The sequence below is a fragment of the Vidua macroura genome, chromosome 6, assembly GCF_024509145.1.
Source record: "Vidua macroura isolate BioBank_ID:100142 chromosome 6, ASM2450914v1, whole genome shotgun sequence".
In the NCBI taxonomy this organism is placed as follows: domain Eukaryota; kingdom Metazoa; phylum Chordata; class Aves; order Passeriformes; family Viduidae; genus Vidua; species Vidua macroura.
In genome coordinates, this window is record NC_071576.1 from 51116767 (window position 1) to 51141900 (window position 25134).

At 38.1% G+C, this 25134-nt stretch overlaps 1 long non-coding RNA gene across 2 annotated transcripts; it reads left to right on the forward strand.

The window, feature by feature from the left end:
• The first annotated feature begins 292 nt into the window (after positions 1-292).
• LOC128808916 (uncharacterized) lies at positions 293-23452 on the forward strand. 2 transcript variants are annotated; one of them, XR_008437567.1, is made up of 6 exons: positions 293-490; positions 1508-1604; positions 2706-2871; positions 4607-4685; positions 16505-16727; positions 23085-23452. It is a non-coding gene; the product is annotated as an uncharacterized LOC128808916 (long non-coding RNA). The 2 variants fall into 2 exon arrangements; XR_008437566.1 differs by lacking the exons at positions 16505-16727; positions 23085-23452 and adding an exon at positions 7095-7158.
• The last annotated feature ends 1682 nt before the right edge of the window (positions 23453-25134 follow it).

The following is a 25134-nucleotide window of genomic DNA, read 5'->3' on the forward strand; positions in this document are numbered from 1 at the left end:
ATTTTATGTAGAAACACTGAACAAGTTGTAAAAAATTATGTCCATTATATATAGCATTTAGTAAAACTTTGCAGTCTATAAACAAAACATTGAATAGCCCATATTTACATTCTCAAGCCTTTCTTAGCCTGAGAAGTGCAGCTAATTTGGTAATTTTTAACCACAGGGCTATAGACAGCCAGTGGTTTCCAAAACAGCAGGAGTAGCTTGCAGCCTGCAGACCTAATACTTCTGTGGCTACCTGCGAGCAAAAGGTCGTTTGTAACACCCATTTAACTGTCGGTGTCACGGAGGCTCCTTTCAAAGGTTTACACTTATTTCATGCCCTGCTAGGATGCTGCCTGTGAAGGAAGCATTTCCTGCTCAGCCTCAGTAGAGCTCCTCACGGGAGCTCTGTGAGGAGCAGGTTGCTCACAGCTCTCACCACTGCACCAAGAAATTGATGCGTGCATCTCTCCAGCAGTTCTGGTATATACCCCTGCAGAATCAGGTAGGAGCTGTGAAGCAGCCCAGCTAAATTTATTTTAAAAACACTTGGCAAAGCAAGTTTGCAATTGTTTAATTTTCATTATAACTGCTGCCTCACGAGATAATGAGCCCTCATAACAGTGTTTTATATAAAAGCACATTATGCCTTTACCCAGCGCACACAAATGGCCAGTGATTATTAACAATGTTAAAATGTCAGTAGAACCAAACCAGCAGAAAGCATGGATTTAGATGCCATAAAAGCTGCAAATGACTGTTACATTGTTTTAAGAAATCATCTTTAAAAGGCTCTTACAAACAGAGGAAAAGAAATATTTGCTATGCGGAATAAAAATTTATGAAGAAATGTCAATCAAATTTGACTTCACGACAAGCATTAGGCACTAGAAGCAGCTAAGCTCATCACTGCTGCCACTTTTCAGTTTTAGGATTAGAGACAAAATGCTCCATAAATAATTGTTGATTTTACCTTTGGCTTGAATTTTTTTCCCTTGCCATTCCAGGATTTCAGTGTTTTGGAATGCTTTAAGAAAACATTCTCAAAGTAAAACTTCAGAAAGTCCAAATCTACACATTTGCCACTGATTTAAAGTCAGGAAAAAAAAAAAATCCAACATTTAAATGAAAGTCTAGTAAAGAGTACAAGGTCTAGACAGGATAATCACTATCTAAATTATCACAAATATTTTGGAGGCTTTTAGCCTCAAAACGTCACTCACAGCATCATCTCAGATACAAATGGGTCTTATTCCCATTCACTGAGGTGAAAATTAGTGTGGTAAAGTCTGATTCACAAAGGATTTATGTTTGGCTGTTGTTGGTTATTTATGTCAATTCTTCAAAGTTATTCACATGAATTTAAACTTAGTAGGCTCTATTTAGGTTAGTTCAATTTTTAAATTAGAAAGAAAGAAAGAAGAATTGTGGTGTAGGGTTTTGGGGGTGTTTTTTAATTTGCTTTGGATTTGAAGTTTTTGTGGGGGAGTGGGGGTTTGCTTATTTATTTGTGTTTTTTAAGTTACCTCTACCTGGCAAAGAATATAGTATCATCCAGGATTTGTCAGAAGAATTACTGTGCTTGTCTCCATGTAACTCCAAAAGCTCTACAAATGCATGTAAGTTAAATAATTTTTAATTTTAGCTTGTTCAGTTGCCAGGTCACATGCTGCATTTCAATTCATACATTAACAAAAGGTGTTCAAGAGCAAATGAGTCGTGAATGTCAATGTTTTCCCCACTAAAGATATACTTCTAGAAATATAAACCTACAACCTCTTTATTAAATGTGAACACAAACAGAAATGTGAAATCAAGTGTTTCAGACTTGCTCTATGTAATCTATTGCCAATAATATTCTTTTTTTCATTTCCAACTATTATTATTTTATCTTACGCAGACAGTAGCTTTTTCAAATAAGATATTCAATAAATATTTGTACATCCCTCTCACTAACCACAGGCCTAATTTCTTCTCCTCAGTTATTATAAACCAAATACTTTAGAAACTGATTTAGATAGCTCACAGAATAAATTGGTATGTCTGTATAATTAATATAATATAGATTTTTGAACCAGATAGATGGGAGATATTTCAAACATTGCTCTAAAATATTAATATTTCATTGCTTTCATTGGGCCTTCAATTGTGAGTTTAGTTTAAGGCAATAAATTAGTCTTCCTTGAACATGCATTAGATAGACATTGTTTCTCTAAAGCTGGAAATCTATCATTCATCTCCAGTCAGCTTTAACACTTAGAAGGTCTGTAATAAATACACACACAAGCAAGAAAAGCCTGAACATTAGCAGAGATGCTAAGAGGGCTATTAATTAAGCCACATTAGTACAATGTGATCAAAAACAAGGCATCAGTATCCTTAGGGCAAAAACACATTTCAGGTCAAATTTTACACACATGCATATAGAGATAGATAGATATAGATATAGATATAGATGATATATAGATATAGATGATATAGATATAGATATAAATATAGATATAGATTAGATATAGATAGATATAGATAGATATAGATACCCCCACCAATAGGCACACATAAAGAAGTATATACCAGACAGACCCTTCCTTTATGCTAAATATATTAAAAAAAAAAAAAAGCATCAAAGTAACTATTTGCACTGGCTGCTTCGTTTATTTGCACTGTGAATTATTTGAGACCAGATTTTAAAGCTCGTTTGATTTCTGATCTTCTCAAAGCTCAAACCATCGTCTCGTACTGTATATACTGATGGCCTGGCACCACCCTATGGTAGCCGTCAGAAATGCAGACGGAAGCTCTTCCAGATGCATGGAGAGAAACTAGCAACACATAAACATATTAGAGAAAAGAAGCAGTGAGTGTTTTCTCAAAAACAATCAGCAGGTATTTATTCAAAACTAACTAGCTTCTCTTAAATATGCCTTAAAGTTGTTCAACAAGTGTGATTCTTGCGAAGAATTTAGTACTGCCTAAAATCCATAGCAAAGCAATTTTTTTAGTGAATGCTGCATTTGTTTGTTTGTTTTAATACCATTAAAAAAACACAGTTCTTGTGATATCAAAACTCATAACCAGATGGGAATTATTGTCAGGTCTGCTGCGACAGGAAGGCTGACCTACAGTGTGTAACTACAGAGTAAAGGGTAAAAGTTAATTAATTCTAGCAACTGGAGAAAGAGAAATAGGTGGCTTCAAAGCAGACAAGGAAAAAAAAATCTTTAGTGATTTCCTAGCCAGAGCAAATTTATTCAATCCTTACTTGCTCCATGACATATATTATGGATAATTTAAAAAAGACACAACAAAATGCTAAATTCCTTCCCCCTGCAGAAAAAAACTCTATACACTGACTCCTCAATCAAATGTAAGAGGGTAAACAATGTCTCCTCCATTCCTCAGACAGAATAACAAACATTACTGCACTATCAGGAAAGCTGGCCATTCCCAAAAAGTGGTAAAGTCACAACTTCACCCCCAGACATCCTACTCAGTCACAGCCTTTGTGCAACTCCAAATTAGATTTCCAGCACACAGAATTACAACAAAATGTAAAGGCAATATAAGAAGCCGAAAAAGCTTGTTCAAAAATCCTTTGAAACAAGTCAGGTTCTTTTTCTCAGAGAAGATTCTACTAAAAACCTTCTTGGTATTGCAAGTTTAAGCTGTCTTATGCTCTGGTGCATAGTTTGGTCTTCATTGCCTTCATTATAAAGGTTGAGCTTTATAAGTGTGAAAATAATTTCCTGCCGCTCCCAGAAAATTATAAAAATTATAAAAGAGAGCAAATAGCATTTAGACTTACATTTTCTTTTTTTTTGTTTGTTTTGTTTTGTTTTGGTTTTGTTGTTTGTTTGTGGATTTTGGGATTTTTTTTGGGGGGGGGTTGGGGTTTTTTTTTTTTGGGGGGGGGTTGTTTTTGTTTAAACACATACATAGGAAACTTGAAAAGGATGAACTGGTGAGGCATATTCTTTAATTGACAGACTGTTTTACTATAGACTTTGCAGGAAACTGACTGTAACAAGCATCTCTAAATTTAAGACCTCCTGGATTTCACAAACACAGAGCACCTGCAGGATTCCACAGAAACTAGCAGTGCTTTCACAGGAGAAATTAAGTCTCAAATGCCATCATAGACTAAAAATGCTGTGGCAGCGTTATCCAATTTCAGATAAACAGGATTTTTCAAATGTAAAATGAAGTGACTGGAATAACGTGTAAAATTTTCTTGCTACTGTGTTTAAAGAGATTTTTCAGGACATTTGAGTGCTGGAAAAGGAAATACTTATACAATATATTTTTTCTGCGGTTCAACACTGACAATTAAATCATAGATTCTTGACCACAACTCCCCATAAGGAGAGTGTTTTGCAAGGGAATTTAGAAAACCACAGAACACCTGTGTTCATGAGAGTAGCATTTGTGTTTCTAGAAAAGCTTTCTTAGGACAGAATCAGTTTTCCTCAACAAAGACACAAACAGTGCTCCATAATGAGCAGATCCTACTACATGCCTTTCATAGATAGAATGGAGGTGCACATTCCTCTGGATGAAATGGCAGATGTGAACTATCTTGTATCTTACTCACAGAAACATTCTTTCTCTCTTTATTCTCTAGGCAATAAACACACTAATGACAGAGGTTCACAGAATTCACTGAGAAAAATGGAAAAGACACAGAACATGTTCTTCCTATGGTGAGTTTTAACTCAGAAGACATTATTTGACAGAAATTCCACAGCTTCAAAAGGAAAAGAAAACTAAACAGCAAGAGCAAAGCTTGCAACACTAAATATAATAGTACAATTTATATGTTATTTTCACAAGGATAAGCTGTTTTCTAAGGACAAGACAAAATAATCAACTCTATAGAAGCAGCTTGAGTAGTCTAAATATGTCCCAGTTAAATTTTTTAATGAAGCTGCAGAGTGAATGCAAATCTACAAGTCCCAGAGCTGGTGTAGCACCACATAATTTCTAAGTAGCAGAGCCTGAGAAGTCCCCTAGCAGCACACCACAGCTCCTGCTGAGGAACCAAGTACCCTTGTAACACATTAGGGTCCACACAGCAGCATCCAATCAGTCCCTTTAATCTGAGCAGTGCCTTTTTACTTTGTGAGGAACCTAAGTCTGCTGGGGGGGGTTGTACTGGAGGCTTTGGGATCTTAAAAGCAGCAACATTATCAATGCCAGCAAAGGCAAACCTCCAGGACCTTTTAGGGGGAGTCCTGAGAGGCCTGTAAAAACAGTGAGAGTGTCTCCCTTGCAGGGATACCAGTTATAAAGGATAAACCCCTCAGGCAGGTTTAACTGTAACAAACAGGGCAGGGAGAAAAACCCTCACAGGAAAAAAGGATGCTAAATTACAGAGGAACAGTAGCACATATGTTGTATTCATTCCAGGTCAGAGTTCACAAGGAATTATATCCTGGCAGAGCCTGAGTGCTTTTCAGCTACCATTGGGCCAAATCCTCCCGTCTTTCATGTTTTCTTAAAAAACAGCAAAACTGCCAGGGACTCCCAAATTATTTTTCCCTACTTAGAAGAATAGCTGGAGTGCTAAAATGAGAGGAAGATATGACAGAACTATTCTGGCTTAGTGACAGAGGTTTCTTGGCACATCTTCTTCCCCTTAAAAAGTAGGAAAGTCAGACACATATTAGAACAAGCCAACAGGAGAACAAACATTTCTCAAAAAAAATATCAAGGCAAAAGATTACTTGTTTCCCTGCTTGCTGGGAGGACAGCTTCCCTGGCTGCTGGAAGACTTGGAGACCTTGCACACTCCTTCCCTGGAAAGAGCTGTCCCTTCCCGCACCCTCCTGCTGCTGTCCTTCCAGGTGAGATCAGCAGCTCTGAACCCCAGCACACCGGGCTGACGGGAAAGCTGAAAGGCTTTCCTGGGGTTTTTGGCTCACGACCTCTAACTTTTTGGGATGATGCCAAAGTACAGCTCTTTCTGTGCTTGTTGGCTCAGCAGCCCTAACAGGGTGAACTAAAGCCCAGGCCTCTAAAGGACAATTACTCATTTATGCACATTGAACCTACAACCTTATAACAACCAGGACAAATACAGCACTTCAGGGTCAGACTCTGCTTTTGGGTAAACATGAGGCGAGTAACACAGAGTGCATGTCATTTAGATGGCTTTGAGCAAGTCCACAAAAAGCACGTGCTTGCACAGAGAAGGGAGCCTTACCCCCACTTGACACCACACAGCAAACATGGCTCTGTCGTGCTCTGTTTCTGCATGGAATTTGTTGCATCAAAAGGGAGAAATTTTCACTGCCAGCCAGAGCTCTCCAAGAGACACTCAGGTTCAGAGAACAGAGTTCATGCACTGACAGCCCGATGGCTCCTCGAAACCCCTCTGAAAAGGCTGCACAATAAATAGGGAGCACTTGGACCCAACATTTATGTGGTAATATAAAATATTAACTCCAGCCAGGGTGTGCAGACTTTGCCAAAGCTTGATTGGCGTTAGGTGATTTCGGCATCATTGCTAACAAAGATTTCAATGGAAACCTGGGTGACTGAAAATTAAGTGTAAAAAAATTATAGAGACTAGAATATCTACCTTCAAGTCCTTGTGCAGCAGAAGGGGTCAAGCAGGTAGCTGCTATTCTAAAGGCAAGGAAGTGAATTTAAAAGCAGCTTGAAAGCTTTGAATAAAGAAAATAGTGGTACAGAAAATACCATGAAACCTCACCTGGCTAACAGCTTGTTCTGAAAAGCAAAACCAAAGAAGGGAAAAAGTGTCAGAGGACATGGGAAACCAAGCAAAAAAAAAAAATGTAGCTGTAATTTCAGTTAATTTCTGTGTTCGTTATTCATTAAGTCTTTTGTCTACATCTACTGTTAAAAGGCTTTAATCTCTACACTTCAATTCCAAATCTCTATGAATGACAATTTAAGGCATTTTATTTACCCCACATTTTTAAAGATGTGGTAATTAAAATAATCTGTTTTACACTTATTAAAAATAAATTATTGCATATTTTAATGTTTTTCCTCCCTGCAACTTTTTCTTAATTAGTTATTTAAACTGCGTTGAAAATCCCAAGCCAATACATTTCAATATTCATTTTTCTATTTTAATTTTTCAGACAAGAAGAAAAGTTTCCCTCTTTAAGCTGAAAATTCAATTTAAAAAGCAGATTAAATACTCATTGGTGTTATTTTACATCGTTCACAGAGAGCTTTCTTTTTCTTCAATATTTATTAATGACGACATTCTTGCATGTACACATTATCTTACATCTATTAGCATCTTTTATCTGGAAGGAACTTGGAGAGCTCTTACAAACAGACACTTTTGTAAATACGATGAGGGACTCATTCATTATTCGAACCCAAACCTCCCTGGAACACAAATCCTTTTACTGTTTAAAAGTCCTCAGCAAAGCTGTAAAAAGCAGCAAAGAGCACCTTAGTGAACATCAGCAGAACTAATGCAGCATAGACCCATTGAATTCTATTGAATCTTACCATAGAACTCACAAGTAAATAAATCAAATACTGAGGCTGATTGGCGAACTGTTATTAGTTCTGTTGGATATCAGGCCTTGTATCCCTCAATAAAGGATTAGCAAACTGCATATTCCCCAATCAGAAATGGCTGCATATACTTTACATAATTTAGTAGCACATACCTTCAATCATGTTGCTGTTTTACCCTCTAAAGAGCATTGGATTACTTCAGTATTAGTAAATAATAACCAAAAATACAACCAAAATCTGGCTGCTGTCTCAGCCAAGACCCTCAGCAGATATCAGCATGTTCTATCTATACCATGGCCACACAGCAATGCTAGGGAGGAGGCTTCATAGGGATACACATACATATGTACATGGTTTAAATTTAATTGTAATTACAGACTTTGTGAAAACAAAGCTTCAGGGGAAGACAGAGGCTTAATTTCAGCTCAGTTGGAACTGAAGCAATCATTACACAGTGGGGATTGGTACAAAAAATGAACTCAGTAAGCTTATGCAGAAAATTACTGAGTTTAAAGGGTCCCTCTACATCTTAAAAAATAAAACAATTTTGCTCTTTGACTGTGTTTTTCTACCATGACATAGTATAAACCGACTTCTTCCAAAAGTGAGACACACACTGTGTTTGGCTGGAATAGAGTTAATTTTCTTCCATCTGTAGGCACAAATGCTGAATGTGTTTAATTTATTTTCTAAAATGCAGAAATACATGTTTTTCGTAATATCTGGTTTTCTGAGTAATGTGCTATTAGAACAGCCAGTGTGTCACCACCATGATATTGGTGGTGACTGAAATACTTCTAGTTTGGCCAGCCTGCTTCTAGTTTTTCAGGTAGATGCCCAGGCCAAATTTGGGGAGGAGGGAGGAGGGGAAGGTGAATGGAGTTGGTTTCGGGGTGGTTTTATATTGTTTGGTTTTGAATTTGATTTGGGATTTTTGCCTCTCCTATTCCACTGTTTTCCCTTGTGCAGACTGGTGTTTTATTCATATAGGAAGTAACAAGGTGAAGTATGAAAACATTGCCTTGGCACAAGGTGTTTCCCGACTACAAGCATCATTTTTACTGCCTGCACTGTCTAAAGCTTCCCTAATAAATATTGTCCTGCTTTTTCACAGTAATCATATAATGGGCAGTGTACACCACTTTCTCTTCAGCTGGCTTAATCTCTTCAGTGTTTGACTGGTACAGTAGCTTTCCACATCAAATCCAGTTTAATTCAGGGCAAGATGCCACAACTAAAGATGAAACTTTTACATAATTGCTGTGAAGAACAATGCAGAGGTATATAAATTCAAAGGTTTTGTCTTCCAATGTCTCCTTCCCAGTTTTCATAAAATTTTTTAGGTTGGAAAAGACCTTTAAGATCATTGAGTCCAACCGTTAACTCAGCACTGTCAGAGCCACCATTAACCAAGTCCAAGGTGCCACATCTGCATGACTTTTACATACCTTGAGAGGTGGTGAGCAGTGTCAGAAAGAAGCAGCAGTTTTCTCAAGTTCACTTTAGGAAGGAGAAGCAGAGACAATCCAGTACTTGCATGCACATCTATCTGTAGCAATGCGAACTCCACATCAACCTGACACTCAACAGTTCAGCAACAGGAAAATTGGAGCTACACAACTATGAATTGCAGCTGTTGGGGGTGAGGAGATTTCTTGTCTAGCCTCCCAGAAACTACTGCTATCACCTCCCATATCCTGATTAAGTAATCACAGCAATCCTCTTTGCTCATACTCTGAGCACACAGAATAAATGGCTTTCCTGGTGCCCAGGGCTAAGGTTTAAAGAGCAAGGCAAAAGAACCCTGATTAAGTTTTGTTCAACTTGGGATGCAGTATTCCATGTAATTTTCCAGACGTATACATTGTACTAAAGTGGAACAAAAGCGGAAATAAGAGATTTATAAATTTATTATATTGCCCGGTAAGTGATGTCTTCTCAGTCATCAACCTTATTTCCTCCTAAAAATGCATCAGATTCTTCTTCATTCCTGGGGGTTTTCTTTCTCTGTAGTTGAAGTTTGATGGTCAAGCCACAGGGAAATGATAGAGTACATTATAGCCATAAAAAATAATCTTAGAGTCCAACAGCATGCCCAAGACATTTATTATTTTACTTCATATGTTCAACATGTTATTGCTGCTTTTGACTCCAAATTAACCCCCAATAATTTTGCAAATTATCTTTCTATCTGTCTCAAATGTAATACTTATAAGAGAATGGTAGCTAAAAAAACTTGGGTTAGAACTGGACCAAAAGTTTCAGTCTGAATGCTGAAGATCTGGGTTTAAAGGTTTTGATATCTGCATTGTGACCAACTGTCTGCTCCAGTAATTTTGTGAATTTACAACTTTGAATGAGAGCAGAGATCTGCAGATTCCATTGCCAAATCAAAGCCAAATATATCAACTGTCAGCATAATGTCTTTATTCACAGAAAGGGGGGCACATTTGTGCACACAGATAGTCTATGCACTGCATGCAAACTCTCTTGCTATAGGAATTACATTGTTGCAAAGCAGAGCTAGGAAAGCTCTAGTATACTAAGGCTACATCCCTGTGGAAATACTGCATGAAAAGGCTTTTCATTTTTAAAGATAATTTTTTTTTTTTTGTATAATTGAGTCACACTTTTCATGTAGCACTCAGCCTAGGGATGTCTGCAGGAGAAAAGAACAATATCTTACTAAATCCCTTTTAGGATCATTAAATTTAGATCACAAAACTCTCACAGGCATGCAATTCCAAACATGTCACAGAAACAAAAGGAACAACAACAAAAAATGACAAGCTTCTCTTACATTATTTTCCTTCTTTACAATGATGTTTAAGGTAGCAAAGTGTTAATGAATTCAGTACAATGTATCATGCATTGTGTTAGAACTTTTATATTGTTGAAAAATTGTCATATTTGGCTAGGCAGCTGCATGGAGAAAAAAGCTCTGACAATATCTAATTGAGTCTATTTTTACTGTCTTTCAGATAACATTGTTAGAATTATGTACTGTACATATTTCTTATTTTTAGTTTCATAGTCCCTCCCCCTCCCTCTTCACAGCCCCTCTCTGCAACAGTATTTTATTACTGCTTATAGGAATCCAGGTCATTTTCACAAAAAAAGAGTGAGTCCTATTCTGTAATATTGAACTGGGGCTACAAGCTGTTATGTAAATCACTATTAATAACAGAGTATTCAGGACATGTGCCTCTAAAAAGCTGGTCCTTCTTTAGAAGGCTGACTGGGACACAAAGGCTTCGAGCTCTGTCTCCTACTTTCCCATGTGCTTCCTGGGCATTTCTGAGCTGAACGTCTCATATCTCACTTGCACTTTTAAGTAAAATGGGAATAGCAGAATATTTCCTTTGCTTTTTTCTGCCTTTGGAAACAAAGTGCTTCAATGCAAAGCCTGCCTCTTATGTGGATAGATTGTGTCAAATGCAACTGCTCCAACTCGCACACAAAATTTCTGGTATTGCCCTGGGATTCTTCCAGCACAACAACCTTTCATCTCTCATCTTTACCCAATCAGCTTATTCACTTGGGACTTTTCATGAGTTTCCCAAGCCCCCACAGCCTTGTAGGAAAATCAGGTTGGTAGGTTAGTCACACAGACAGAACAGTTTTCTTCAAGGATAGAGAATGTCTTGAGCCTCATCCTTTGCAGTAGCCTCGTTAAGAATGTGGCAGGACACTAAGCAGGGACTATCAGAAAGTCTTTTTAAGAGGAATCAAATTGTCTAGGGCAGCACACACCAAGCAGCACCAGCACTGATAAAGTCCAGGAGCAGAAAATTACTCCTCTGCACAGCTAGCCAAGAGGACTGGATCTTCAGCCTTTGCAAATGGAAATACCATAGCCTGCTTCCATGCAGGAGAACAGCACACCAAACTAGATAAAGCAAGCCAGCCAGGGGAAATAGCCTCAGGTCTCCACATAGAAATGCATTTGTTTAGAAATGCTACTGTTGAAGAGAAACTACTTTAAAAATATCCCACATATTAAAAACAACATAAAACTTCACACCAACATCATCCCATTCCCTACAATTGTTGTTTAAACATTATTTTATACCCAAATTTAAATATTATTATTTCTTGAACCCAAGGGATCAAGAAACAGACTTCTGGGGACAAAACTCTTTATGAAAACTTCAACCAGCCATGATCCAAGAGAGCATTTTGCTATGTGTACAGTAGGGACACTATCAATAACTGGGCTTCACTAGGCTTTGGAGGAAAACATTTTACTGAGAAGAAAAATAATATTTCGATGACAAGGTACAGGAGACGAAAGTAAGCAAACAGGACTTTCAAGATGGGAAAGAAAACTACATCACTAAAAAAATCCCAAAACCACCAAAAAACACTTCTCAGCTTCTTTGGTTAGCTCCTGTTAGCACCACCAAGATTTTCCCCAAAAACTTAGAGAAAAATATCTCCTCTTGAAATCTGAATGACATTGATTCATGTGGGTAAAATGAAACACTGAGCAAAAAGTCAAAATTCCAGAAACTGAAACGAGTACATTTAGTAGAAAAACTAAAATTTTCCTTTCTATTACTTTTTTCCCTCCCAGCAATAGAAACATTGAGTTTAGGATGAAAAGCAAGGTACCATTTTGCAGAAGACTGACAAAGTAAGATACATATTCTCTATACCTTTCCCTTGGCCCTTACCCTCCAATTCTGTCTCTATAAAAACATATTTTATTATTTTTCTGCATGACACCTCAGATTCTCATGATAGGAACCTAATACTGAGACATTGTTCTGAGTGATTTAAGCTTGTGTAAGCATTCAGGTGCCCACGGGGGCACTGATTATTAGAGAAACAGGAGTGAAAAAAAGGAATGAAAATGGAAAGCATGGCATTCTCAGGGAAGAATAGTTGGGATCTAATGAGGAGCTGTACCTGTGAAACCTAAAGGCCAGAACAGAATTGGCCATTCAGGGGGACTTACTCAAAATAGTTCTTAGAGCAGGTTTAACAGAAGAAGCGCTCCAAACCAATATAAAGTGCAGCTGCAGATACAAGTAACAAATGCATGAGTTAGTAGGACCTGCTCCTCTGTTACAGATGCCCAGAGGCTATGGTCAGACATCCAGGATATGAAAATGGATACACCTACACCATATAATCAAGACCATAATGCCCACAGCATTCACTTCCATTTAGCCTGCAGGCTTCTGAAAGTACAGGGAAAAGTCTGGTCGATTATGGGAACTGGTATTATACATGTATGGCCAAAGAGAGCAAAATTCTCTAATATGATAACACCACTTTTCATTTTTCATGAGTTTCCTGATTTACAGTGCATAAGATACTGGTTTGAACAGATGGATTTATGAATCAATTGGCTTGTGCACAAACTTTTCTGTTATTAAAAAAAAAAAATCAGTATAATTTTCATGTGTGGATCTACGCAAAGACTCAAAATGGAATGTCACCAACTTTTCAGGCTGAACTATAACAACCTTAATAAAGACTCTGCCCATGTACCTCTGCCAGTTCCCACCAGAGATGAGGACTGGGTCTCACATGAAAAGTTCTTAAAAAAAAACCTAATTAAATCTGCTTGACTACTGCCACTTACTGTCTAGAGTTACTATGTGACTGCATATAAAATAACAACTGCTAATGACAAAAACCCAGAAATCTTAGTAAAGAAGGTTTAACTTTCTGAATGCAAGATGAACTGTAGTCTCATAATGATTGCTATGACATTTATTATTAATCACATATTTTTGGAAATAAATGACTATTTTGAGGGGGGGTTTTGTGCAACATTCAATCTAACCCTTACCTGTCTACTGTTCATACTCATGTTTGCAGTTTAACATGGGAAAACAAGTCTAATATGGTTATTTTCTGTTCAGTTCCAAGCTAGACAATGATAACCATATGTACAAACCTCCTGCAGAGACACAGAATATGAGAGTGCTACCTGGACTATCAGATCCTGGCCTCATAGGTGTACACTTCACATAAAGTCTTCCAGAAGAGGCTAAATCTCCATCTTGGAAACTGCACCTTTGGTCCATAGGGCTCGTGGCAGGCAGTTCTAATCTCCCACTGCTCTGATAGTTAGTTTAGTTCCTGACTTTTCAACCTGAATGTTCTCATGGCCAACTCATCCCGTTTGTTCCCGAGTGTTCAGTGTTCTTGAAGCTACACTTCCTCCAGCTAGTCTGCTTCCTCTGCTGTTCAATTTTTCTCCCTCTTCTTTCCTTCCTGTTTCCCTGCTGTCCTCAAGAGTTTCTTGGGTAAATTACTGTTTGCAAGGACCTACTTGACAACAAATTATTCATTTCCATTTTGCACAATTATGCAAGTAATTTATTTAAGGATCCTGTTGAATGTGTGTACATATAACACACACAATTGTTACTAGTTACTGAATTATCAAACAGCTCAACATGACACAAGCCAAAATAGAGACTTTATTTTTGTGTCAGTAAGAACACTTACACTAAAATGGGAATTTTTTTTTTTGTGTTAGTTCTGTTTATGGCACTCTGTCTTCAGGATGGTTTCTTACCACAGTGGAGTCACAGAAACAAAGACTCTTCTCTGAATTATCTCTGCTTCTGGCAATTGTCAAAGAAAATACACTGAAATAACACACCATTCATTTGCTCCAGCAAGTGTCATGCAAGCAGCTCTTACTGCAGTTGCAGTCCTGGGCCAGTGCTCAGATCTGTGAATAAGTTCCTGACACAGGCGTCAGTCCCACATCATCCTTCATTTTGAGAACTACCTTTAATAAAATTAGCAGCGGCTAACTGTACATTCTTCTCTCTCTAAATACTGAAAAATCATTACAAGAAAACAAGGACATCCATAAAGTGGCAAAGGTTCAAAGAAGCATCTATAACAGGATGGAACCATTTCTCTATTGTTGTCCCTGCTTGTAACCCCGGAAACTAACTGGTAGGACATGATGTACTAGAAAGAAACTCAACTTTAAAACATCAGAAGCGAAGTTGAACTTCATTAGCCAATGTACGAGCCATCTTGAAAATATGGAAAAATTAAGCCCTGTGCATGGTTTGAGGCTTTATGAAATTTACACCCTTAATATTTAAAATTATGCAATTGCTGCAAGGCCTCCCTCTATCTCTTTTGGAAAGTCTAAAACAAAACTTTCATTAAAGGAGACTGCAAGCTTGCCTGTGGAGCCAAATAATTTCCTCGTATCCCATTTAAGAAAGCTCTTATTTTACAGGTCAGCTCTGCTTACCACACATGCCCATTTTGTAAGATGTATAACTCATGCCAGCTAGACTAGTGAATGGGATGCAATAGAATAAAGAGATTATCCTGATAATTTGGGAGAAAGGAATTCATCTGACTGCTCCATCTGATTAGAAAAATGTATATTTACATTTTGAGATTTACTTAATTTCTTCCATTACAGATGTTTTTCCTTTCTCTGTTCTCTCTTCTGTTCACCTTCCTCTCTTCTCATGACTCTGTATTGTCCCCCTTCCTCCTTGACAGGTGCTGTCTCACTGGAGACACTCATTTGCCTGCACTTCTCTCTCTTTAAAGTGACTCCCACACAAGTGAGTCCTCCTTCCAGGAGCTTCTTGTTCCCACCATGTAAGGAAGGGCTTCCCACCCAATAACCACCTTTCATCACACACACAGCACAAAGAACCCCTCTGGATTTCACTCTGACGTTCTCCACACCAGGTGTCTGGATTTGCCCAGCACTGGGGTGTCCCATGCATTGTGAAGGTATCAGCAAGACTTCTTCTCCTACAGGCCAGGTCCTTCCCTGCCAGGATGGAGAGCAAGTATGTCACTGCTGCTTTGATTCACCACAGATTCCCCAGATATGGAGCCAGAAATACAGCCCAGTTGTGTTCTTTGACCAGAGGTCTTACGGCCCACAGAAGGGGCTCCCAAATCACCTTGTTCAGTAGGAGTTTTGGAGTGTATTTTTTAAAACTAGGATTTTTTTCCATGTAGGGCAGCCCAAGAAAGAGAAGGAAAAACCAACACCTTTCCATTGAACCCCAAATCTGCTCCACTGAAGTGAGAACATACTTCAGTCTCAGGCTATTTAATGTTTGATGCTCCTAGAGATCCTTGGCCAAATACAACTGTTTTACCATTCTCCCTTCTCATATCCCCTCTTCTCAGCAGAAGATGCTCTGTGTACTGGAGCTTACACAGAGTAAAACCCCTCTATGCTCGCTCTCTCCATCTGCATCCAGATGGAGTGGCTTTTGTCCCTTTCTGCTGCTTGAAAACAAAGCAAAGAATCTTCCCCATTTATTGATTTCTAGAACCCTAAAGGTTTTTGAAATAATGCCTTTGCCTTTCAAGCCAGAAGGATTGGAAGCCATGGCATAGGAAACTGGCAACAAAGAAAACATTTTTTTGAAAGCATTCACTCAGCAATTCAGAATCGATCTGCAGAGTATGTTTCACTTGTGCTTGCTTTTCACAGCCATTAGAGCAAGAAAGCTCTTTTTGCATTCATGCCCTGCCAAAGGGCTGGGAGGCTGCAGGCTGTGGACTCCTGGACTGTGCACACTCCAGCTCGTAGGGCAGCCTGGCAGAGTTGGAGCCATTGCATAGAAAGGAGCCAAGGCCTGGGCGAGAAACCCACCCTGGTTAAAGGGGAGAAGTCTCAAAAAGGTCACATGTTAGGGAATTTCTGTAAATCAGGACCATACTCTCTCAGGTACAAAAAAAAACCAGGAAAAGGCAGAGGAACCTTTCCTTACATCACTTGTTGGCTTATACCGGGTACTTCAAACAAAAAAATTACAGCATGGAAACATACAACTGCCGCAGGGTAAGTAAGGGAATAACTATCTGTGTTTAACCTCTAGTCAAGGCCAGCTCAAATTGCTCTATCATTTCTACAGACATGCAATCAACCACAGAAAAGAAGCTATTGCAGAAAAGAAGTTATTTATCTCAATGATCTCTTGTAAACTTCACATTTTCTGTGTAATCTGAAAAGACTGCCAAAATACTGTTTATTTCTTTCCTAACACAGAGGCTGCTTCAATGGACCTTCCACAAGCAGAAGAAAAAACCAAGCAAGCAACCTTTTCCCTGGTCACAGAGCAGACAACTTCCTCACTTCTGGAACCCAGGACCCCAAACTTCCTTGACATATCTCCTGCACATTGAAACAAAACAGCACAGGAAGGAATAGCTGTTTGACCTCTCTCTCTACTGACAATAAGCACAACAAACATATGGGATGCATCTGTGTGGTGAGAAGAGCAGACAAAGTCTTAATTTATTTAATGTTATCAGTGGCTGGAAGCATTCTGTGTCTTAAAGGTCCCCTAAAAACTCAGGCTTTTGTTAAGAGTTTATTTTATCACCATGGAAAGAAATGCATTCAGAGATCTGCTGCCCTGAGACTTAGGAGAAGTGTCGGGTAACAATCATCTTTAGGAAATTTGAATCAAAAGGAGCTCAGAAGTACAGCTTCTCAGAATCCATTTCATTACTTAAATGTTTCTAGACAAAAAAAAAAAAAAAGCTTGCAGATTTTAATTTTTTTAAAAAATAAATGTAACAGTCCAAGACTCCATGGCAGGAATATTTGACAGCACAATCTCTCATCTTTGCATTGAAGTCTTTATACCACACCCATGGCACATCAGAGACCTTCACCCTTAACAGCTGCCACTTTTTCAGTAACCAGTAATGAAAATACAAGAATATTGTAATAAAAATAAAAGATAATATAATAAGTGTGAAATATAATACAAGAATATTGTAATAAACAAAAATCAAGCAATGCAATCACTGGAAAGACCCACTAAAGAGTTGAACATGTGAAATTTCATTGCAGCAACCAGTGTGGAGGCACCTGATCTTCAAGGTGGAATCCATACCCCTAAATTATACCTCTGGGTAATGACTAAGGAAAGTCAATTTTCTCAAAAAGACAATGTCATCTGTTTCCAAACAGCTGTCATCTGTGCAGCTGCTGAAGCCATAGAAGGGTGTTTGCTCTCATTTTGCAGCTATTCCACTGTAAGGTGCCAGGAGATGGGGAGAGGCTTCCATCCATGGGGATCCCCTTTGCAGATGGGCTCATTACCCATCCTCAGCCACTATGGGAAATCCTTTCCTGATCCCAATCAGGTATCATTATAGCACACACACACACACACACACACACACATATATATATATATATAAAAATCATATTGAGTGTGACATCTATGTATTCTGCTGCCTAATTTGTCATACAGATTCAAGTCAAGTCTCATGCAGTGTTTCTAAATATTCTCCATAGGTTTTTGGCATCCCATTCACACTATTACTTGGTATTTTTCTTTTAAGTTTGTTCCCTCTGTTGGCCTAAGAATCATTAATATGACAAATGAAAAACAAAAAGTAATTTCAAACAGGTTAATTTCTACATTTGCATCTACTCACAAAGCTTCCTCTTTTTACAGAAAAAAAAGTCATCATTAAAATTCCATGGAACAACCACAGTTATCAACTGTAATGGAATTTTAGATGTGCTGTTTCTCAGGAGAGTTGGTCTTAGGCCTAGACTTTGTTATCAGCTCTAGGAGAACAAACCAGAAACCAGTTAAACAAACCTGAATTGATGCTTTCTTTCTGACAAGTTGTGACTGTACAGAAAGATCTTTTTAATGCTTTGGTGTTACCACCATAATTAAACATCACAGATGTTCACTCAGATTTACAGCAACACAAGTGTCATTTTCACCATGCCAAAAATACAATATTGTACTTCCTACTCATCTTCTGGCCACAGCATGACCACAAATGAAAAAGAAGAGAGGGAAAAAAAAAAACAAACCAAACAAAAAACAAAAACCCATTGAGGGAATTGTCTCCTTGGGAAAAGGCTGGAATTTCAAGTCTTGGCACTATTTATGCATGCTGTGATTTCTTATGCACAGTCTCTATAGCATGAAAAAGCCTACATCAAATACGACCATCTTCTGAAGATTCTGTGTGGGTTTCGAAAAATCACTTTGCACATTCCAGTGCTCGTAGGTACCCACACTGAGTTATGAATAACTCCCAACATGTCTCAAAGCCAGCAAGCCTCTGGCACTACTTCAGGATATTCCTGGCAAGAGAGAGTTTTCTTACAGCCATCATATTAGACTCAGGTAACATTTTGGAAAAGGATATTCTACCTACTGAGCAATTTTTTTTTTTTTTAGGAAGGGGTCACCCAAAGAACTCTTCTTTGTATATAGAGATATGCAAATAGATTTTTCATTCTGGTTTCCCCAGAAAACAAGGCTGATGCAATCACATTTGTTTATCTGTTTTTCAGCAAAGCTTCCCACATCAGCACATTTGCAAGTAGAACAAGTATCAAAGACATGTTGAGTGAAAACAGGCTGTCAATAGAAGGAAAAGTTCCAGGCTGGGCTTGTGCACTTACTGGTCCCTAGAAAAGTTTACACTTGGGAGACCAAAATAATTTTCTACTGTTGAAAAAAATATGGATGATAACCCTAGAGTAAAACCAGGAGATCCTTCCAAGCCATGGGAAAATGTCAGATTTCACTGTATGCAGTTCCACTGCAAACCAGTCCACAATTATTCTTGTACTCCTGAAATTATTTGGTTTTAGCTTTCATGTTGTTCTTTTGTATCAGAGTAGCTCAGCAATATTAGAGCTCAGAAATAGCCTGTTCTTGGTGTACTTGTGCATATCTGTGCATTTGCAAAGCTACTTCATTGCTTTGTTTTTTGTTTTTTCCCCAGTTGGAAAGGGAATTTGCACCAGATCCACCAAGAAGCAATCTGGGCAGACAGGTCCTGTGCATCAAGCTCATTTATTATGCAGGCCTCTTAGGAGATAGCCCACATCTTCCAGCTCCTTTATGCATAAACATTTTCTCAAGATTTATTTTTATAAAACATACTTCAGTGACACTACAAGTGGACAAAGCTCTCAGGCATAGGGTGTGATTATTGGGGAGTCCTGTGCAGGGCCACAAGTTGGGTTCAAACACCCTGATGGGTCCCTTCCAGCTCAGCATATTCTATGATTCTATGACTCTTCTTCTTTCTCAGGCAATGTGGTAAAATCAGTATGACCTGACTTCCAAAAAGCAAGGCCCAACACCAGTATTTTGCAGCATAGAGGAGACATAATCTAGAGCTTTAATTCACTCTTAAATCTAGTTTAGAACTCTAAAAATACATCTATATTTGCACTGTGTTCTCGTTTTGCAGATAAGTGATAAAAACTCAGTTTTCTTCATGCTTTCAGCTGACAGTAGGCAGATTTTACATGGTTTTCTTCATCTGATTCTTACTTTAAATATATATATATATCTATATCTATATATATACAGGAATGAATGAGAGCATTAGCCTCCACACATTCTGTACTTTATGCTATTTACTACTGGATAGCTCTGGAATATTTGCAGCTGGCTGTACTGTGTTTTGTACAATGTAGCTCTTTATCATGTTTTTTATCAAAGAGCTGTGGTTTAGCACAGAATGAGGCAGAACTGCATTGAAGATGTAATGTGGTTCAGGTTACCAGATTGCATTTTTGATGATTTGGTATTAAAGTGTTCAACATACACACAAAAAAAAAATCAACATTTAAGAAATACAAGTGAGAAAAGTTCTAAAGAGAGACCGTATAAACTATACCATTATGGAGATTTTGCCTCACTTTCTATATTAAAACAAGTAGCTTTGAATCAATATGAGCAAATCTCCTTATTATTTTCTTTCTGAGGCAAATCTTACACTAAACTTTTGCTAGTAGAAAGTCAAGGGTGTGAGGACATGGGATTTGCAACCAGCACAGCTGTGCTGGCAAAAGGCCCTAACATAGATGTGGTTTTACTGGCGAAATTGAACTTTTGCCAGCATAGCTAATTTCTCTCTTGGGAGTTAGTTTTGCCAGTACAGCTGCGTCCAGACTCAGGATCAGTGACTTAGAGACATTTACAGAGCTGCCTTCCAAGCATGGGCACGCTCAGTCTCAGCAGAACACTGGTTTGTCAGCACCTTGGGCTGATATTGCAACCATGGCTGTCTAACAAGGAAACAACCAACCAAACAAAAGAGTTACCTGGCTCCTCCAATGCTGCCTCCAGGGCCATGAAGCTAACTCTTTTTTTCTTTCCTTTCTTTCTTGTCCTGACTCCTTTCTGTAGGGGTAACACAGAACACTAATCCTATTACCACCTCCCTCTCTGGCAACCTCAAGCACATCACCTTCTCCCCATTCCCTTAATTCTCCATGAAGCCTTTGTGTTTCTCAGCTCAGCTCTGATTTCAGTTGATGCCTGTGATAAAAATTGCTATCAGCTGCAGCTCCATCACCTAGTTATGGTCTTTGCACAGCTGCCTGTCTCTCATCCTAAAGGACTCCTGCAGTATGGCATTTCTTATATGCTGCTGAAAGTGCTGATCTACTACCACCTACACACCCTTATTCAGCTTTTCTGTCTTTCTCAAGCATTATTGCTTCCAGCTTGTAGTCCTCTTTCAAACTGGGATCTCTCCTTTTTCTGTGGGAAACAATTTTGGCTCCTGCATCAGATATCAGGCAGCACTGCTCCCCCTGCACATTTAACACAATATTCTGCTCTAGTCAGAGTGCAACTTTTGTAGTTGGATGATACGGAATATAATTTCCCTTGTGCATCTTCATCACTAAAAATCTGAAGAAGTTGCTCTACATCAGTGCCTGCAGAACAGCGTTTTGATTTTTCAATAAATCCTCTGTCCTTAACCTACAGTTGAAAAAAAAAAAAATGGTACTATCCCTGCTGGTAAGGGAGAAAGGCCAAGTGTAAAGTAAGGGATTATTTTACACCAAAATAAGTAAAAAAAAAGTGGGAATATTCTGTTTTGTACCACTACTAAAATCAGACTTCAGTGAAAATGGGAAGCTGTCTCAAAAAAAGATTTCAGCATCTCAAGCAGTTGGCAGCAGGAAACAATGACACTATTAAAACATTGAATGTTTTTCCTTGAAATATTACTTTTAATGCTTCTATATTTAGCTGATTTAAACAACCACAAAATACACTACCTTTTAAAAAACTGTTGTGCTCTTTCTTGTGATTTAAACTGACCCATTTAAATATGTTATTTAACCTGAACTTTTGATAAACAGAGCAGTGTGAAACTATAATTCCTAGCATCCTTTGAGGAACACTTGCTTTTGGGTTTGGTTTCCTACACAAATACACAGGCAGCAATTAAATTCCAGCAGGGCACTTTGTTCTGTGTCACCCACCATTGAGAGTGGCATAGCCAGCATCTCCAAAGAGGCTCCCATACTCAGCAGCTTTAGAGTTGCTCTGCAAACATGCTCAAAAGGTTGCTTTGTTATAGTCCCTCAGCACAGCAATCTAATGCCTTGGTTGCTGATGTCCTCAAATAAGCAAAAGCAACAAGTTGCATTGATAAAGAGTAAAAATATTGAGTGAGATTTGAATATATATCAAGTAGTTAATAAATGGCATTTCAGAATTTTTTTTTCCTCCTATCTCAGATATGTCATTGTGTCATTGTAGGTAATTTACAAAATTGTTCCTTAAGAGATCAAATTCAACTTCAGAAATCTCATCAAGAATTTCTGAGGAAATTATTTTCCTCAGAAATAAAGAATAAAATAAAGTATAAAAACATAAAGAAATAAAGAATAAAGTATAAAATAAAGACTAAAGTATAAAAGATAAAAAATTCAGCTCTGATGTCAAGCACCTTGCATCCTTTTTGGCACAGGGGTACAGAGATGACAGAATAGCGCTTGCCCTGACCTTGCAATTTTTATCACCATGACTAGGATAATCTCCCAGGAGACGAGCAATGTGTTTACACATCATCTGCATGTGAAATGGCAAGGAGAGCCAGCCCCTCAGTGAGGCTGCACTTATCCTGAAAGGCAGCTGGAGGCACCACTTTGCAAAGGGGATCCCCATGGATGGAAGCCTCTCCCCAGCTCCTGGGACCTCACAGTGGAATAGCTGCAGAATGAGAGCAAACACCCTTCCATGGCTTCAGCAGCTCCCTGCACAGATGACAGTTATTTTGAAGACTGTATTTTTTTGAGAAAATTGACTTTCCTTAGTCATTACCCAGAGGTATAATTTAAGGTTATGGATTCCACCTTGAAGATCAGGTGCCTACAAATTGATTGCTGCAATGAAATTTCACATGTCCAACTCTTTAGTGGGTCTTTCCAGTGATTGCATTGTTCGATTTTTGTTTATTACAATATTCATATATTACATCTGCCTCTTTCAAATTGCTGACATATAATTTTGACCTTAGCTCTGCCTTTCTGCAGTGTTTTTCAGAGAAGCCCCACAGTTATTTAATATCCAAACAAAAGCTGTAAACAAGCACAAGAAACAAGCTTGCAATGCTTCCAATTATTTGCTATTTAGTATTGGCATTGCAAAATTTTATTCCTTTTGGAGGTTATTAACTAATTTGCTAAACACACCATAGCCAGTTGGTTATCAATGAGGCTTATAGCACTTTTAGATGTTACAGCAAGCATATAAGACTACTACAGTGCACAGGTAAATCTGGCCTTTAAAATGTAAATCTATTTTCTTCTCCCTTTTTTTCAGAGAACATGCACAATGGAGTTAGAACAAAGACAGTTCCCCTATCTGATTTTTCCAACTTTTTTTTTTTTTTTTTTTTTTTTTTTTTTAATGCTAACAAGCAGTGCTTATGTAGCCTTGAAGACTTAAAAACCAAGGGAAACCATCCAAAAAATCTACCAGGAAAAAACACTGTGTGTTATGTGTATCTTGCCCTCCACACCCTGGAGCTCTTACAGCAAAATGTGATGCTGTATTTCCTTTAGCCCCAGGAAAAGGGCACTGAGAGAGTCACAGAGGTTCAACTTGGGAATCCTCCACTCAGAATTCTCCAGGTTACTGGCCTGGGCTGGGCTGTGAACAGCTTGGCTTTATCACACTTTCTTTTCTCGAGACTTAGTGAAGATGGAAGATGCACAACTGACACCAAGTAACAGTTATTCAGTGTTTTAAATGCTTTCAATTACGCATTGTCAAAACTATTTGAGGAAGTTAAACATATGCTACTGTTGTGTGATTTGGTTTGTTTTGTTGGGTGTTTTATTTTTTTTTATAGGGAAGTTTTCATTTCTATTAAGTGCAAAGAAATTAAGACACTGATTTATCAATTCTTAGATATCTATTTCTAACTTAAAGAAAAAAAAAAAAAAATACTGCATGTCCAGAGAGGATATTCTGCCTTTTCAGGGGGTAAAATGAAAAGATGATTTCTAGCCTCAAGTTCACCAGTTCATCATTTTATGTTTTTTGACCATGTGAAAATGCACACTTGATTACATATAGCTTGTCACAGGTAAGGACAGACATGTAGTTCAGACCAACAAATACCAAGAGATTTTTTTATAAATCTAGGACTTTTTACATGCATTTGTGAGAGATTCTCACACGAGACACACCCGCAATAGCAGCCATATATTCTCCAAGTATCTTAAAAGTACAGGCTGCAGATTCAATTTCTCCTGAGCTTTGCACTTCTCAGCTATTGTCAATTTGCATCACAAGCATAAAGTTATTTAATATACAAAAGCTTTAATGCTCTTTCCACATCATATAACAACACATGTTTATCTGAGTGCTAAATAAAAGCTTTCAGAACTTTAAAGTGACTTTATGAATTGTATGTACCATAAAATAAACATTAGAGTATAATAATATTCTGTAATTTGGAAAACAGCAACAGAAACCAGTAGAAGACAAAAGAACAAATGCTTGAATAATTTGCTGCATGTCAGAAACATTAAATTAATTTATGCAATAATGTAAGCACAGTGATGTTAAGGTAATATGGAGGACATAAATTATACATTATTATTGTCAGTTCTAGCACTTATCTTAGTGGTATGTCAAAATAAATCCTGATGTGTTAATATTTATAGAAATGAACAAGTGTTACAGCTCAGGGATTCATCTGTGATATTTTTATATATAATTTGCATTTGCATATATGGGTGTCATTGTCTTTTCTGTAATTTGAGAGGTAAGCATCATGCAATTCATTTCTAATGCATTTTACATTACCATGAAAGCACATTATGCTTCCTCCACTAACACTTTTCAAATAGATGGCCTGCAATGATTTAGAGATTGCACAAAACCACTCAGCAAATGGGTAACAATCTACCTGCGAAATCTGCAGTAACAATGGGTTACGGTGAGCAAAGTGCACCATTTGCTAATAACAGATTGTCTCTGTAGAATAAATACCTCCCAAAGTTCTTGCAGTGGCACATTTGCTAGGAATTAATATCTCCAAAGGATACATCCTTCCATTCTTTATATTTCACACAAATTGGGAGAATAATTCACCCTCCTCCCCGTAAAATATGAGAATCTGTGTTTACCCCCTTTTCATCCAGCAGATCAGTTTCTGGATGAAGATAACTGGACCCCACTTGACTTGGTGTTTGAAGCTGACAGGAGAAGTTTCCAGAAACAAAGTAAAGATTTCCCCCCGGATTAAGTACAGTCCCATTTGTTGCTACCTCAGAAGCAAGAGGCACACATTCTTCCCTCAGCAAGAGACCTTGAGTAAGGCTGGTTAGGGGTTTTGGCCCTGGGCCACGACTTCTGGGTT